The sequence below is a fragment of the Panthera tigris genome, chromosome B1, assembly GCF_018350195.1.
Source record: "Panthera tigris isolate Pti1 chromosome B1, P.tigris_Pti1_mat1.1, whole genome shotgun sequence".
NCBI lineage: Eukaryota > Metazoa > Chordata > Mammalia > Carnivora > Felidae > Panthera > Panthera tigris.
Window position 1 is genome coordinate 14,586,233 of NC_056663.1, and position 18,718 is coordinate 14,604,950.

The 18,718-nt window shown below is 45.9% G+C and overlaps 1 protein-coding gene across 10 annotated transcripts in view; it reads left to right on the forward strand.

Moving 5' to 3' along the window:
* The window catches only part of ING2 (inhibitor of growth family member 2), a 98,391-nt gene that overhangs the window by 24,483 nt on the left and 55,190 nt on the right, over positions 1-18,718 (forward strand). The gene's annotated exons all lie outside the window — the stretch shown is intronic.

The window sequence follows — 18,718 nt, forward strand, 5'->3', positions numbered from 1 at the left end:
GGGTCTCTAGAGCTAACATCTAGAGGGACTAGAGCCAGTTAAATTACAACATCATGAAACAATCAGAAAAGTTCAGAATGTGAGATAACTGGCATAGACATTCCAAAAAGTCAAAGTTTTAGGGGGAAAAAAGCGGAGAGGGGGGTTGCCTGTAATTCTGGGAAAAAAGACATATACTCAAATGCAATCTGTGAACCTTGATTGGATCTTGACTTGAACAAAAACAGCTCTAAAAGACATTCTTGGAAAAATGGGCAAATTTGACCATAATTGAAGATTAGACGATATTATAAAATTATCGTTAATTTCCTCCGCTGTAGTAATGACATATTGATCACGTAGAGAATGTCAGATGATCCCCTTGAGTCAGGTCAAGGCCTTCCTCTTTCCAGGTAGGGCGAGGAATCTACTTTTGGACACCTGGCGTCCTTGTCGGCCGGGCCCAGAAAACTCAACCAGTGTGATTCTGTATGGGTGGCCCAGGTGCTGATCCGAAGCCTATCCAGAAACTGGGAATCCTTCGCAATGGTACAAGGCTGAAAAAGCCCTGTGGCAAAGGAACCTGTTTAGTGAGCAAACCGGTGACTCGGCTGGAGAACACTGAGCGTCCTCATCCGAGCTGGCTGTAAGCCGTAACTGAGAGCTGAAGTGTCCTCCCTGTAGGCAGATGAGTTCCTGCCCTGGTGTCAGTGACCCCGCATCTCAGAGGAGGAGGGCGACAAGGAGAACTTTGCGGAAGGCTTGTGATTTGTGTTTCCCTCCTTAGGCTGTGCTCCAAATAGGCTGCAACCACTAGAGACCAAATGTAAGTCTGGGGAAAGTAGGTTATCAGGCACAGGACGGAGATAATTAGTCTATTGGGTTCTGCTTACAGCACGATTCTTTTACCATGTTGTCCTCCCCAAATGCTCCGTTTCGTGGAAATTAGTGTAGTATTGGCATAGCATCTAATAATGAAGCCAGGAGATGAGGAGAATTCCAGCAAGCGCCTGACCTAAGCAGGTGGACAGAGTCACGCTCCCAATTCCTTTGTACCCACCACTTGCTTTGCTCATATCCCATTTCTCATGCTGCTGCTGCTGGTAGTTTAGCTGTCTCAGCCCAATTTGAGTTACAAAAAAAAAAAAAAAATGTTGGCTATTCTAAGTGCAGCTCCAGGCAAGTGACATTTACAACTCGTAGTTTCTTCCCTCCACCCTGTTTTTTTCCAGGGTTTTTTTGGTGTGTGAAACTGTACTTGTTTCCGGATAGGGCCACGACGTGGCACATTGCTAGAAGAAAGTAGTGCAGGGTGGGGGGACCAAACTTTGTGTCTACTCTCTTCGGGTATCCAGATGGGCCTGAGAATGAAGTCAACGGAAGACAGATTGACAAGAGAAAAAACACAGATTTCACATGTGCGCGAGGACCCCCAGAGGAAAGCGCAGACCCAAAGAAGTCGTTGGAACGGAATGTTCATATACTAAGTTGGACAAAGAGTAGTGAGTGGTAGAGATGTGACAAGATCAAGGGACTTGGGCTAGGGCAGTTAACCATGACCAGGAAGACAAGGATTCATTTAACAAGGCTTGTTTTGTTTGTACAGAATCTCCTTGGCTGTGACTCCCGTCTCTGGTGATAAGGATGTTTGTTTCCTCCTGGTGTAAGAGGACATCTTTCATGGGGGGGGCTTCATCTCCTTCTTTCAGGAACAAAACAGAAGGTCAGAGAATTCTTCTTCTTCTTCTCCTTCTTCTTCTTCTTCTTCTTCTTCTTCTTCTTCTTCTTCTTCTTCTTGTTTGTTGTTGTTGTTTTTCTTCCTCTCTCTCTTTCTCTCCAGCTATTCGCTCCAGGATCAGGGCTCCCTCCCCACGGTGGCATCCACGGCTCTTTTCTCCCACAAATTAATTCTCTGCAGTTCCCACCTTCCACGGGTCATTTTTTAGTGTTTGTGGATGTGCAGCTTTGTTTTCTAAGACTTCCAATTGATTTCTTGGATGTTCAGAATGATTTGATATTTATCTAGCTGTTCGGGGGAGAAGGCAGGCTTGGGGTCACCCTACTCCTCCGCCATCTTAACCTCCCGCCCGGCATGTGGTTCTTGCATTTGTTGCTTTTCCAGCGCCTTTAAACTCAAAATAATCCTTAAGCCAAAGTGGCACATTTTGGGGTGGTGTAATTTGCCACCCTTCGGTAGTACATCGGTTGAATTAAATAAGCCCTCACCATGAGAGTCTTCAGGTTTGCATTATGTCGGTACTGAGGGAAGTAGGGAGAGGGGCGACAGAGAAAAATGCCCTTTCAGAGCTTATACCCTAACGGGGCAGACGGACACACACACATCTGTGGAGAAGTAATCAGATACGTCCTCATCTTCCCATCACCCAAACCACCCAACTAGCCATGCCTTTGGCCACACTCTCCATCCTGCTCCCTGTTGGCTCATGTCTCAAGTCAACCTCTCTTCTTTTTTTTAAAGTATTTTTATTATTATTAGTTTAAAATTTTGATCCAAGTTAGTTAACATATAGTGTAATAATGATTTCAGGAATAGAATTTAGTGATTCGTCACTTATATATAACACCCAGTGCTTGCCCCAACAAGTGTCCTCCTTAATGCCCCTTACCCATGTGGCCCATCCCCCCACCCAAAACCCCTCCAGCAGCCCTCAGTTTGTTCTCTGTACTTAAGAGTCTCTTCTGGTTTGTCCCCCTCCCTGTTTTTATATTATTTTTGCTTCCCTTCCCTTGTGTTTATCTGTTTTGTATCTTAAACTCCACATATGGGTGAAGTCATATGGTGTTTGTCTTTCTCTGACTGACTTATTTCACTTAGCATAATACACTCTAGTTCCATCCACGTAGTTCCAAATGGCAAGATTTCATTCTTTTTGATTGCCGAGTAATATTCCATTGTATATGTATACCACATCTTCTTTATCCATTCATTCATCGATGGGCACTTGGGCTCTTTCCATACTTTGGCTATTGTCGATAGTGCTGCTATAAACATGGGGGTGCACGTGCCCCTTCGAAACAGCACAGTGGTTCCCGTGGATAAATGCCTAGTAGTGGAATCGCTGGGTCGTAGGGCAGTTCTATTTTTAATTTTTTGAGGAACCTCCATACTGTTTTCCAGAATGGCTGTACCAGTTTGCATTCCCACCAGCAGTGCAAATTGTTCCTCTTTCTCCGCATCCTCGCCAACATCTGCGGCTGCCTGAGTTGTTAATGTTGGCCAATCTGGCAGGTATGAGGTGGTATCTCATGGTGGCTTTGATTTGTATTTCCTGACGATGAGTGATGTTGAACGTTTTTTCATGTGTCTGTCGGCCCTCTGGGTAGCCAACCTCTCTTCTCGTGTCCAGTCCCATCTCTTGCCTTGTTAACGACTCGCTTCAAGCACCCCTCTCTCATGTCTGGTTCACCACTCTACCCCTGCCATAGCATTCTTCTCTAAGGGCACACCTGTTCAGAAATAACTTTACCTCTACCCCCCAGTGAGCCAATCCTCTCTTCTCCTCGGCCCCCTCCAGCTCTTGTCCCGTTTCGGGGCCGCTCATCTCGCACTTCGGAAGGCTTGTGTGTTGAGGCCGCCTCTACTTCCTCTCTACTCCTTCATCACCTCCCTTTAGATGAGCTTCCATCCTCCAGACGCCCCCAGGGAGCACCTTGGTCACTGTTTCTGGTGACCTCCAGGTTGCCAACTTCAATGGTAGCGTCTTTGTATTTATCTCCTTTGATTTCCCAGCAGGTTTTCCTTCAGTTCACCACCCTCCTCCTTCTTGAAACAATTCCCTCTCGTATTTCTTGACACGAGGCCCTTCTGGTTTTCCCTCTACCTTAGGGGATGCCAACTCTTATTCTTTGTTCTCCCTTCTCCATTTGACCTTTTGATGACCCGGGCTCCCTTCTAGTGCTTTCCTGTTCTGGGTGACCTCATCCAACCCCATGGCTTTTGACATCCCTACATGTCGATGACTCCCAAGTCTGCATCTCCAGCCCTGATGTCTCCCTGGAGTTCCACATTTTTATAATCAACTGTCTAATTGATTCATCGCTTGATAGGTTTATTAACTCCACTAAGATTTATTGATCATCTATATATGCCAGCTGCTGTTCTAGGTGTAGAGACCATTAGCAACACACATAAGTAAATTAAGTGCTATCTCAGAAGCTGGAAAGCATGGAGCATGGGAAATGGATGGTGAATGTCAAGACGAAGGAGACGGTGTTGTAGTTTTAAGTAAGATGGTTATGGATGTCGTACTGAAGAGGGAACAACCGAGCAAAGACTTGAAGGAGGGATGGGGTGAGCCATGTGGATATCTTGGGAAAATAACAATTGAGGAAGAAGGAAAAGCAACTGGGGCAGGGGGGAGCCTTTTTGTATTCAAGAAACATCAAGGAGGGTTAGTACAGCCGAAGCAAGGTAGAAGAGAAAGTCAGAGAAGAAATGGAAACGATGCATTGGGAGCAGGTCCCACGGTGCTTGGTTGGCCATAATGAGGACCTTGGGTTTTATACTGACTGAGATGAAAATCTATTGGCAGTTTTGAGCAGAAGGCTAACATAATTTGATTTACTTTTTAAAAGATCCCTTGTTTGCTTTATTGAGAATAGACTCTAAGGGATGATGGGAGAAGAGCTGGAAGGCTATGTCAGTTCTTGAAATGGTGAGTCATGTCTTGGACCAGAGCGGCAGCAGTGAAGTTGGTAAAAAGCTTCAGATTATGGATATATTTTGAAGGTAGAGCCAATGGGATTTGCTGACAGATTGGATATGGGATGTGAAAGGAAGAGAAGAATGATGATGCCAGTATCTTTGGCCTGAGCTGTTGGAAGGATGGAGTTGCTATCAATTAGGGTGGAGAAGCCAGTGGGTTGAACACATTTTCAGATCCAGTTGCCAGATTTAACAAATGAAAATGCAAGATGTCTGGTTAAATTTGATTTCAGCTAAACAACAGATTCGTCTTTAGTTTAAGTACATCCCATGCAATACTGTTTAAACCTACACTAAAAAGTTATTTGCTGTTCTTCTAACTTAACTCGGTGTCCTTTATTTTATCTGGTACCCCTGGATTGGAGGGAAGTCTGTGTTGTCTGTTAAAGAGAGCGATGTTGAATAGGCGGCTGGACAAATGGGGCTGGACTTCAGGGGCGGATTCTGGGATGGAGATTAAAGTTGGGGAAGCATCAGCATATAGGTAGCTGGAGGAAGTCACTAAGGTAGTGAGGTTGGATAGAGAGAAGGTCCAAAGATGGAGCTTATGGCCGTCCAATGCGGAGAGAAGAGACGAACCAGCAGAGAAGTCTGAGCAGCAGGCACCAGGATGGAAATCAGCACATCTAGAAGGTGTCTAAGGTTTAGGATGGCCCAAGTGCACTCTTGGCTTCTCCACACACCCCTTCTCAATTCTGCTTTCTTCCGTATTCTATCCCAATTCAGGGTAGAACGGCATCCATCCAATTGCAAAGGCCAAATACAGTAAAACCTTGGTTTTCAAGCGTAATTTGTTCTGGAAACATGCTTGTAATCCAAAGCACTTGTATATCAAAGTGAATTTCCCCATAAGAAATAATGGAAACTCAGATGATTCGTTCCACATCCCAAAAATATTCATATAAAAATGATTCCAATACTGTCATATAACACAAAATAATAAAGAAAATACCAACTATGAAGAAAAATAAACAAATTAAGCTGCACTTCCCTTTGAAAACTTTTGTGGCTGATGTGATGGAGACAAGAGAGAGGAGGGTTATTGTGTAGGATGACTTTCATTCTCACTAACGGAATCACTGGTATCTGTTGGCTCAATGGAATCTTTTTCTGCATGGGGACCATTGTATACGCTCGCACGGATGTTGACTACAGTTCAGAGTTAATAAACTTGTCATTTACTGTGTTTCATGTAACTGGCCATTAGCCAGCAGAGGAAAGGGTCTATATCTGCAGGCAACCTGACCTAGAAGGAAGCAAAGCATTACCTAAGCTCACTCTTGGATGGAGAAACAAGGGACTGTCCATAGGCGCTTGGAAGTGACATAAAATACACAGGTGCCAGTTGTGGGCACCTTCCAATGTTTTGAAAAATCACTGATTTCTCCCAAGCACTGTGGCCTGAGACCGAGCATCCAAGCATGGGGGACGATCACCCACAGTCCCACAGTGAGAGAGAGAGAGAGAGGGAGGGAGAAGAACCATTGGCCCAGTTGTGGTCATGTGACGTTCAGCATCACGTACTACTCGTATTGCAAGACATGGTTCATTTATCAAGTTAAAACTTCTTAGACTTGTTTGCTCATCTTGCAGAACACTCACAGAACAAGTCACTCGCAATCCAAGATTTTACTGTATCTAGGAATTATCTTTAATTTCTCTTTCCTTTCCCCTGCCTATGTTTAGTCTAACAGCAAGTTCTGCCTCCTTTGTTTCCAAGCCACGCTCTGAATCCATCAAGGGCTCTCCATGTGATGACCACAGCCCAGCCTCCGTCACTGCTCAGCTATGCTCCTGCAAGCCTCTTGCAGGACTCAGTATGTGGTGTGTGTGTGTGTATGTGTGCGTGTGTGTGTGTGTGTGTATGTGTGTGTGTCTGTAAATCCAGGGCTTCAAATCTGGCATCTCATTGTCAGGGTCAGCACAATGAAATCTAAACTCATGATGACACCTGGGCCCTGTTACTTCTGACTTCCCTCTGTGACCTTTTCCTGCTCATGGGATTCAGCCCCAGTGACTGGATTATGCAGGGTCAACAGGAGGGAGTCAATTTTAATAGTCCCGGCAAAGAAAAAGGGCTTGACCTGCAGTGGTGGGGTTGGGTTTGGGGATAGGGTGTGCGTGTGCATAGATATTAGAGCAATCTCAGAAGGAGACGTAAGAAGGTTTGTCCTTGATTTCTGCCTTTCATTTAATTCTTTGTGGATCGTGATTTTAGATCACAGATAATGAAGAATGATCTGAAAGGTATGGTTGTCTACTTTCGTCTCTCAGAAAGAAAAAAAACTGGCTTTCTGTTGGTTATTTTAAACCTGGGCAATGGGCCGCTGTTGTGAGCTGTTTATTTTGGGTGTCCCTTTGTTTGTGGACACAGGAACTTTAGGAGAAAAATACAGATGTTAAGGACAAAATACCGAGAGAACGCCGCAAGCAGGCAGCAACCGACTTTCCCCTCCAAACTTTCGAATCCTCTCGTTTGTCAATGTTTAGCCTTCATGAGAAATCACCTGGCAACGACTATGCATTATTCTGATTGCTAGGGGAAAAAATGACAAAAGCGCATTCAAAATCCTTAGAAAAGATTGCCGTCTTTCTTGATGCTTTGTTGAAAAGCACGCACGGGAAACCAGCATCGCTGGTTGCCTCTAGGCAAGGGGACCAAGGGTCTGGAGATCCGGACTGGGAGGTGTGTTTTTCCTGCGCGCTCTTTTATATATTTTGAATCTTGTGCTGTGTTCCTGTACTATCTCCTGCTGCAGAACTAATTTTTGTAAAAATGACAGCTTAAGAGGGCCAGAAAAACGAAATCTGATTGGTTGCCGATTACTGTGATTTCATATGCAAATTTTAAACATGTATTCCCCGCCTGGGCAAAGAGTTTGCGGACTGTTGAATCCGTGCCTGGTCCTGGACGTAGCAAAGAGAGCTCGGGCACCTCGTGCACGGACGGACGGACACCCTGGGAGCTCCCCAGACGTGGGCAGTTCCCGGTGCTACTGTGTGTTCCGCTTCCTGGACTGTCAAATGTGGGGCCACCTGGGGATGGCCTCTCCACTCCCTTTCAACTTGGATAGCCTTTATGCGTACTCATTTCACAGAGTGAGAAAGCATCTCCTGGCCTTTCTATCGGAGATTTTTTATGGGCGTTGCCTGTGGAATTTCGTCTCAAAGACAGGCTGAGTGCTTGCCTGTAGAGCGGTGCCCATGGATCCCCACCAGCACCTCACACCTGGGAAGTTGGTGGGTTTGCTGAACGGCTAAGACTCACGCCTGCAGCTGGCTGGTGCTTCCCAATCCATGTGGGCTGAATCTGAATCTGAATACTAATTCCACCCTCAGGAGCCAACACATATGGAAAATATTAACGCTTCCTTCACATGGAAATCTTTTTTTTTTTCTTTTTTGGAAAAAAAAAAAAAGATTTTTAAAGAAGATTCTAGTTACGGTGTTGCAAGGAAAAAAAAAAATCATCTTTCCAAATGCCCATAGAGTCATCGTTCTATCAGAAGTAAAGAGAAAATGGGGGATTATTTGAAGGGAAGAATGAAAATCAAGTCGGGCTTTTTCCTTCAACGGCTACTGGTCATTAGCCCTAAAAATTGGAACTTTCCATTTCCTGGAAACAAACCCAAGAACATCGATGTCAGCTGTGTTCCTGTGTTGTTTAATCTCTGTAGAGCCTGCTGGACTGACTTCTCTCTGACCCTTACAGAAGGTTTCAGTACGTGAACTGTAAGTGTTGAACCTGGGTCTGAGTAACCACGGGGACCTGCCCTTCTTGGTCTCAGAGATTTTGCGTTTACATTTTTAATTTTTTTTTAATGTTCATTTATTTTTCGGCGAAAGAGACAGAGTGTGAGCAGGGGAGGAACAGAGAGAGAGGGAGACACAGAATCCGAAGCAGGCTCCAGGCTCTGAGCCATCAGCACAGAGCCCGACGCGGGGCCCAAACTCACGAACCATGAGATCGTGACCTGAGCCAGAGTCGACGCTTAACCGACTGAGCCACCCGGGCGCCCCTACGTTTTTGACGTGACACGGCTTCTGGTAAGTTCTTAATTGCCATTGCTCACAGGAATGTGGAATGGACGTGAGGGAGAGCTTTTGATAAGAGGAGGTCTTTCTAGGGGCCTTTTACGGCATTTAAACATAAAATCTTTATGTTTATACAATCACATCTAATTTTTCTGTTTCTTGTGGCCTGAAATCTAATCATCTGACAAACTTGTGCACATATTTAAGTAACTGGTCCCTGTGTTCTCTCGTGCAGCACGAGGTCGGTTTGTGCTGAGTTAGACTCCCTGGGGGCGCGGAGAGGTTTGGTGTGAAGGGAAGGAGGATTTACTCCAGTAAGATTGAGCGAGTTAGGAGGAACCTCCGGATGTCCCCAATGAGAGGATGTCTGGGAGGTTGGATTAGTGGCAAACTTCAGGAATTGCAGTTCAGTCTTCTGCACGTCCCGCCCCCACGTGCTGCAGGAAGAACCAAGCGGGGTGTGGGGAGGGCGGGTATGGAAAACAGTAGCTCAGAGCTGTGCTCCTTCCTGTCAAAGCCCAGACTAGGCTTGCTGGCTCACGAAGGAACGGGGGCAGAGAGAATGAGGGTGCCTGGGAAAGGAATGTTGAGACGGGAAAATATATTTATATAAGAACACAAAGGCTCAAACTATGGCTGGTGCTTTCTCACTGCTCTTGATACCGAAGACATCCTTGGGGGCGGTGAGGATCGCGGGACCCTGCCTGACCACGCTAACAGTCCTCCAGTTCCTCTCCTTGAAATAGATAAATAAAATTCCAGTTCTTTCTACTCCTGGAGACGCCATGCTCTGCAAGAGGGATTCCAGAAATCTGGGTTTGGGGCGATCCCTTTTCCTATTTCTTTTTGCATGCCATCACGGGAGAGACCCTTTTCACTTTCTGAGCAGAGGAACAGGTCAGTTTTCCCACAGCTCTGGTTCTTCTGCCGTGATAGGTAGCAAAGGCTTGTTTTCTGTATCAAAAGGTATTTTGCCACGGTGCTGACTTCGTGGTGTGCACAGCGTGTGTTATAAATTATGAGCTGATTATATGGCTGACTTCATTCTCCCTCTTCTGAAACTATGCAGTCTGTCCCAAACAATTAGCACGTAATTATGTTTCCATCTTGTTTCTTAATTGTTCCATATGTTGGGGTTTCACTCCTCAACCAGACTACACGCCTCTGGATGACAGACATCAGAACTGAAACTCCTTCGAACCTGCCACACAGCAGTACTTTCTGTCCTGATTAACACGGTCGCTGGCAGAGTTGGGGTTTTAAGAAAGGGACGGTAGCATGAGTGCAACTGAGTCATTTGTTTGCGAACAGGGTGGGCAAAGCCAAAACCAAGATTTAAAAGAAAAAAGCTCGACGGACATTTACTGAAGTCGTTCGTTGTTCACGTTCCCAGACGGCAGGGATCGTATGTTTGCATTACTGCTGCCTTCCCAGAGCCCAGCCTCTGGTTTGGCAAGCAGCAGACACTAAATGATTATTTTTATTTTTGTTATTTTTTAACGATTTTACTCTTTCTTCAGTAATCTCTACCCCCCAGCGTGGGGCTCGAATCCATAACCCGGAGGTTAAGAATTGCACGCTCTACCGACAGAGCCAGCCTGGCGCCTCTAAATGACTATTTCCAATGACCCAACAAATGAATGGCTTGAGCTCCTGTAGTTTCTAGGTCCTGTGCTACAATAGGAAGGACACAAAGACAAATGGCATCTTCTTTCTTCAAAAGCTCACGGTCTGGGGAAGGGGAGGAATGGCGGAATTGAAAACGATTGACTCCCACATACAAAAGAAGCTGTTAGACTTCCATACAAAGGGCTTTGCAACCAGAGAAGGGAGCTGCTCACTGTCCAGGGGCGGTCAGAGAACTTTTAAAACAAACAAACAAACAAACAAACAAACAAACAAACAAAAATTTGATGGATTTTGGAGGGAGAAAAAGAATTTGCCAGGTGCAAGATGTGGAGACATTCTGGGCAGAGGGAATAATTGGACCCAGTTCAGAGGGCGGGGAAGTCTGTGTTTTCTGGGAAACCTGTGGTTCTTCTGAAGGCTAAGGGATGAGGTCTCTTGAGGGGGGTGGAAGAAATAAGACAAGTGAGTTGAGACCTGTTTCTGAGAGTCTCGGCATTGCTCTTGCAGGCAATGGGGGCCAGCGAAAGTGTCTGAGCAGAGAATCACCGCAAGTAGGTTTGGATTTGGGGGGGATCGCTGTGGACACCATGGAGAGCCCATCGGGAGCCGGAGAAACGAGTCAGAAAGCCCTCCACGAAGGTGATCGTCGCCCTTTGATCAGAGATTATGGAGGCAGGAAACGAGGGAGTGGAACTGGGGATGGAGAGAAACTGACTCATTTGAGAGCTTTTCAGAAAGTAGAGTTACGGGAGGACTGAAGGTCAACTGGATGTAGGGAGATGGGAAACGGAAAGACAGGAGTCCAGAGAGATTTTTATATTTATTTATTTATTTATTTATTTATTTATTTATTTATTTATTTTTAATGTTTTATTTATCTTTGAGAGAGTGCAAGCAGGGGAGGGGCGGAGAGAGGGGGAAAGAGGATCTCAAGCAGGCCCTGCACTGACCGCGGGGAACCCAATGCCACTTGGACTCATACACTGTGAGATCGTGACATGAGCCAAAGTCCCAGGCGCAACTGACTGAGCCACCCAGGTGCCCCAGGGTGATTTTTAGTTTCTAGTTTAAGAAAATGGAGAACCCAGGGACAGTAGCGGGATGGGTGTGTTGGGGAAAAGCAGGTCTCATTTTGGACTGTAACGCAACGACCTCTTCTCTGTGTCGACGACTTCATTATTATTACTATTATTTGTAATGTTTTTATTTACTTTTGAGACAAAGAGAGAGAGAGAGAGAGAAAAGCACGAGTGGGGGAGGGGCAGAGAGAGGGAGACACAGAACCTGAAGCTGGTTCCAGGCTCTGAGCTGTCAGCACAGAGCCTGATGCGATGCGGGGCTCAGGGGCTCGAACTCATGGACCGTGAGATCATGGCCTGAGGTCATAACCTGAGCTAAAGGTGGATGCTTAACTGGCTGACCCACCCAGGCGCCCCCTGTGTCAACGACTTCAGACTGTTTTCCTGTTGAGGCGACAGGGAGCCTCCCCTTTGTAGGGAAGGAGAAGAGGCTTCCGTGAGGAGGTCAGGACATGGGTCCCAACGTCAGCCATCTTGACAGGAGGACATTTCTCAGCCAACCAGCTGTAATTCCAAACGTGGTCTTGAGCTCTCTCTCGATTCTAGATTCCAAGAAGCCATGGCCCCATAGCTACAAATCAGGCTGCAAGTAGCCTGCAGCCTACGAGACTCAGAGAAGGACGTATTTTGTGAGTCAAAGAATTTAGTTATATGCTGTCATGTGCTTTTTTCATTTTTCTTATCCTCGAGCATAGTCGTCTACAAATAATCTAGTCTTATGGTAACTGTCCTGTAGTGGCTTCAAGAACATAAAAGGAACAGTACCGCCCTTCCCTCCTTCGGAACAGGAATGATATTCAGGAGGAAACCCCTGACGGGATGGGTGACACCTGCAAGGTTCAGGGTCAGACAGTCCCCCTCGGTTGCCAACGTGGAAGAATGGTGCTTTATTTTGTCAAGGTGGACAGATGTTTCCTTAATGGCTATGTTGTCGTTTGAGGTGCCTACCCCATGTCACTTCTAGTATGTCTACTAGAAAATGCCATCTCCTCCCCGGCTCCCCCAAGAAGAGATAAATACCCACATCCTTTCATTGATCCTGCCCCAGCTCCAAAGACTGACACACTTGTAGTAAGTGAGTGTCGAATGGGTTGGTGGCCATTCGGGGAAAGGTGTTTATAGCCTATCACGAGAACCCTTATCTAATAATCGTACCGGAAGAAGACACCCCTCCACGCTAACATTGTCTATCCTTTCTTAAAATATGATCGTCAATTGTGGTAAAATACAGCGGGAAATTGACCATCGTAGCCATTTTTAAGTGTGCGGTTCAAGCACGTTCACGTTGTTGGGCAACTTTCACTACCAACCAACTCTAGAACTTTTTCATCTTCCCCGACTAACACTCTGTACTCATTAAGCTCATAATAAACCCCATTTCTCCCTCCCCACAGCCCCTGAAAAACCACTATTCTGTTTTCTGTCCCTATGAATTTGACTCCTCTAGGGATTCTCAGTAACGTCCATGGAATCATGCACTACGTGTTCTTTTGTAACTGGCTTGCTTCACGGAGCATGATGTCGTTCGTGTTTATTGGTACTGTAGCCCGTGTCAGACTTTCCTTCCTTCGTAAGGCTGAATAATATTCTTTTGTGCGTACCTACCACATTTTGTTGCTCCATTCACCCGTCATTGGGCACTTGGGTGGCTTCTATCTTTGGCTGTTGTGGGTGAGGCTGCCGTGAACATGGGTGTTCGCGTCCGTCCTTCCTTTTTTCTTTTTTTTTTAAGTTTATTTACTTTTTTTTTTTTTTTTTTTGAGAGAGAGAGAGTGTGAGTGGGGGAGAGGAGCAGAGGGAGAGGAGCAGAGGGAGAGAGAGAGAGAGAGAGAGAGAGTGAGAGAATCTCAACCAGCATCTTGACAGCATGGAGCCCCGCACAAGTCTCAGTCTCACGAACTGTGAGATCACAACCTGAGCCAAAATCAAGAGTTGGGGGCTGAACTGACTGAGCCACCAGGCGCCCCAGCACTTCTCGTCTTATTCACAGCTATACCCCCAAAACTCAGAGCAGAGTTTAGCAGATGGTAGGTGCTCAATACTATCTTCTGGATGAATAGATAGAAAAACTAACCGTTTTGACTCAAGCGGAATTTCTATACTGAGTTCTCTTCAGTTCTGTTGCTGAATGTAGAAGGGGAATTTTGAACAAAGCTTTCGGTTAGATAGTGCCTCACATTCCTTACCTCTAAACTGGGCATCAGTCTTGCTTTTAGCAATACTTGTGAGCCTCCCCCGTGTGACAGGGAGCAACGGAAGGGTCATCGTATTTTCTGGCAGAACTCTGGCCAGCCCTCTAGAATGATAAGCAAACTCCCTGAGGGTGGCATCTGAGGATTTTCTCTCTGGTTTTCTTCTACTGGAAGAGTGACAGCTTTGTTTCTTGAGCTACGTTAACTTAAATTAAAAAAAAAAACAGTGTATCCTGAACCATCCATTCAATGACATAGATAGTGTCTCAAAGTATGCTAAGCCGTAATTAAAGGAAGTTGTAATTATACCAAACTTGAGTTACACCCGTTACTACTTTTAAGCACTATTTTATGTATAAACTTCCAATAAAAAAAGTTTAGATACAGGGGCGCGTGGGTGGCTCAGTCAGTTGAGCGTCCAATTCTTGATTTTGGCTCAGGTCATCATCTCTTGGCTCGTGGGTTCGAGCCCCTCGTCGGGCTCACTGCTCTCAGCGCAGAGCCTGCTTCAGATCCTTAGTTTCCCTCTCCCTCTGCTCCTCCCCAGCTTTTACTCTCTCTCTCTCTCTCTCTCAAAAAAAAAAAGAAAAAAGTTCATATACATTTCACTCAATATGATGCATTATTTTACTCAATTTGAATATTATTTTTACAACTTTATTATAACATGTCACTTTCAGAAGGCTTTAGGATGGGCTCAAAAGTAGTATGACTTGTTCAATTTGCTTATTTTCAGTATTTCATATTTGTGTCCCAGAGTAAGTCAGTTTATGAGACCTGACCTCCAGAAGAGGAGACTCTCATCAAAACCTATAAGCAGGGAGGGGCGCCTGGGTGGCTCAGTCGGTTGAGCGTCCGACTTCAGCTCAGGTCATGATCTCACAGGTCGTGAGTTTGAGCCCCGCGTTGGGCTCTGCGCTGCTGGCTCAGAGCCTGGAGCCTGCTTCCAGTTCTGTGTCTCCCTCTCTCTTTCTGCCCCTCCCCCGCTCATACTCTGTCTCTCTCTCTCAAAAATAAACATTCAAAAAATTAAAAACTAATAAAAATTTTTTAAAAAACCTATAAACAGGGAGCAGTTAGAAGGGATTCCCTAGAAGGAAATTTAGTTTTCTTAATGTTTTTTTTTTAATGTGTATTTATTTTGAGAGAGAGAGAGAGAGAGAGAGAGGGAGAGATGAGAGGGGGAGGGGCAGAGGGAGAGAGAGAATCTCAAGCAGGTTCCACTCTCAGTACAGAGCCTGATGCGGGCTCAATCCCACAACCCTGAGATCATGACTGGAACTGAGATCAAGAGTCGGATGCTCAATCGACTAAGCCACCAGGTGCCCTTTGTGTTTGTTTTTTTTTTAAGATTTTTTTAAAAGTAATCTCCATGCCCAAGTGGGGCTTGAACTCACAGCCCTGAGATCAAGAGTCTCACACTGCACGGACTGAGCCACCCAGGCACCCCTTAACCTTCTTGACTAAAGAAGAAGGTTAAATAAATACCTTCCTTACCTTCTGGTCAACAAGCTTTCACTTAGTACTTTGTATTCGTGCTCTGGGTGGGCACATCATAAAGGCCAGCCTTACAGATTTCTTTTCCCCAGGGCTACACGCTAATAATTTCTGAGAATTATAAAAGAGAACAACTTGTAAATTATTATATATTTAAAGATTGAAACATAGTGTTAATGATTTGGTGATGGGCAGATTGGAAGAAAAGGCACTGCCTCTACACTCTGTCCACCCTGGTCCTCTGCATCCCCTGTCCCAGGTCACAGCTCCACTCAAGGTGGCTGCACACGACACCCTCCTTTCTATTCTGGCAAATGCTCTTCTCGTCACCCGCTCAGCCCAGAAGCGGTGCTGCTCTACATCTCAGCCACGCTTTTGTAAGTGGGCTCTTCTCTTCTCCCTCCTCAGCTGACAGTATTTGGAACGCACCCTCTTTTCTCTGATTGGGTCTATTTGATCCATAGGGTTTCAGTCACCGAAAGGAAAAATGACTTCCGTGACCAAGACAAGATTTAATTAAAAAGTGCACAATACGCAGAGTTGCTCTAAACTACAGGCAATCCAATACCAAAAAGGTGGAGAGTGTGAGAGAGAGAGAGAGTGGAGTCAGGGAAGAGGGGGAAGGAGAGGCGGAAAGGAAAACGAGTGCTACAAGTCTTGGCTTTTGCAGAACTAGAGGGACTCTGAAGTCCTAAACCAACTGATGAAGGTGAAGGGTGTAGTATGCAGTAGAAACGACGATGGCAGCTATCACTTACTGAATGGTTTATGCGCATAATTTGCTCCGGAAACATGCTTGTCGTCCAAAGCACTTACATATCAAAGCGAATTTCAAGAACCATTGGCTCAGTTGTGATCATGCGACGTTTGGTGTCCCATACCACTCGTATTGCAAGACATCGCTCGCTTGTCAAGTTAAAATTTATGAGAAATGTTTGCTCGCCTCGGGGAACACTCGCGGAACAAGTTCCTCGAAATCCAAGGTTTTGCCGAGTATGCTAGATGCCCGTCTGAGTTAGCCTGCTTGGGCTGCCACAGCGAAATGTCACAGGCTGGGTGGCCTAACCAGCAGAAATTTATTTCCCACAGTTCTGGAAGCTGGAAGTTCAAGATCCAGGTGTTAGCAAAGTAGATTTCATTCTGAGGTTTCTTCTCTTGGCCAGTCAACAGCCGCCATCTTGCTGTGCCTCACAAGGCCTTTCCTCCCTGCGTTCCCGATGCGGAGAGGGGGAGAGCAAGTCTCTTCTCATAAGGACACTCATTCAGTCTGATCAGGGCCCCGCCATTATGTCCTCATTTAACCTTGCTTACTTCCCTAGAGGGCCCATCTCCAAATACATCCACACTGGGGGTTAGGGCTTCAGTGTATGAATGTCGGGGGCACACGAACATTCAGCCTAGAGCACCTTAGTCCGTGTGCTACTGCCTTCTCCAGAGTACAACCACAGGGAACCAGAAAGAGGTTAAGGAGTGAGGCAGGGAAGGGGGACAGCCATTGTGAAGGCCGGTTTCCAAGCTGGCCAGCACTTCATATCAAACTTGATGCCAGGGACCATCTTGGGAGATGCTGAACAAGCACTTCCCGAGACTCACTCAGGGAAGGAAGCGGGTTAATGTGTCTACTGAGTTTGTGCCCCTGTGAAGTTGGCAGGAGCCCACACAGAACTGATGGCTGCAGCGGCGACTGGGCCGGAGACCCTGGAGACAAGAAGCCAGGAGAGCAGAAGGGGCAGGAAGGAGGAATAGGATTCCCTACCATATTAAGTGCTTTAAGGACATTAACTCGAAGCCTCATAATAACCCTCTGAGTAGATGGAGTGCCCGATGCCCCTTTGGGAGGGAAGCGTAAGTTCCCTGGAACCAGGGATTTGAGCAGTGTTGAGACCCTCTGTGCCCCTCCTACTGCTCTCAGAAGGGTTTCCCCTCGTTTCAGAATCAAGACTACCAGCCTCCCTGGCCCCACCCCTCTACAGGGCTGCCACTTGAAACGAAAGGAAAGGGTTTCTCTTTCTCTTACATAGATTGAAAGCATCACAGGGAAGGGCTCTGTGGGCTTTCGGTCACGTGGTGACTCCTTGGGCCAATCGCTGCAGAGGGAGCTGGGGGCCCAGTCACTTGGCTGTTCCTTGGACCACTCATCGCAGCGGGAGCTGGAGGCCGTGCTGTGATTGGCTACTGGCTGGTAGCGTGCCCTGCCGGGTGGCTGGAATCTCGGCATGTTAACAGAGCAAGGGAGCAGACCAGGAAAGACGCTCAGTGTGCAGTACAGAGAGCCTAAGGTGTTCACCGTCACCTGGGTGGTGAGGGCCTGAGATGGGTCCTTCCATTAAATCTCACCCCTACAAACAAGGGCTAGCCATACACCAAGAACACCAGAATTCTTGTTTGCATGTGCACCCAAGGTCAGCCCCGTCTCTCTTGTCCAGAAGGATATTTATAGGGAACGTGTTTGGCGCGATTTCAGCTTCGGCCCCCACATGTAATTAATTGTGAATTTTCGTCAGTCCTGCCTCTTGAATGTCTTAAACACTCCCTTTCCTTTCTGCTCTCATGTGGGACCATACCTTGTCCCTTGGCCATTTGCAATCGCCACCATTTGCCTGTCTCATCTTGTTCATCCTACGCTATCACCAGATAAAGCAGAGTTTGTCGCTGTGAAACAAATCTCAATTAACTACTCTGCTTAGCAGTTTTTGATGACCCACTCTTTCTTCTATGTTGCGTATCAGCTCTGTGAAACCATCCCAGGAGAGAAAAATGGAAGAATCTGACATTTCTTCTTGAATGCCTCACCTAGCACAAGTATAAATACTTTTTATTTGCATAAACACTCTTAGGGGTATTGACCATAGTGTGTGTGTGTGTGTGTGTGTGTGTGTGTGTGTGTGTATGCGTATTAGTTTCCTCCACTAGATAGGAGCTTATTCAAATGGATGGAGTGTTCTTATCTGTTATTCTATCCACAGGACTTGTCATGTAATAGGTGTTCAATAACTTTTTGCTGAATAAATACTTACTGTTTAGTCTTTGGTATTATTCCCTAGTTTCTGGAAAGGGTAAAGAGATAAAAAGGAAAAGAACAACAGGGAAAGGAATGGAAAGGAAAGAAAAAAAATCCAAAATGACATTTAATGCCTAGCTCTTGTAATCAAGTCAATTTTGGAATGAGGTGAGGTTATAAACAAGTCAACAAAATCATCACATTTTAACTTATTTATTTATTTATTTATTTATTTATTTATTTATTTATTAAAGTTTATGTATTTATTTTGAGAGCGAGAGAGAACCAGGAGGGGAGGGGCAGAGAGAGAGATAGGGGGACAGAGGATCCGAAGTGAGCTCTGTGCTGTCAGCAGAGAGCCCGAGGTGAGGCTCGAACTCATGAACCCCGAGATCATGACCTGAGCAAAAGTCAGATGCTTAACGGACTGAGCCAACCGGGCTCCCTTAACAACATATATTCTTATCTCCAGAAAATAATCTGGCCTGGTGTTTGTGATGTACCTCTTGTTTGGAAGACACGATATTATTGCAATTGAGGCTGGGGGTGACACCGATTTGGGGACAGGTGCTTGAGGACC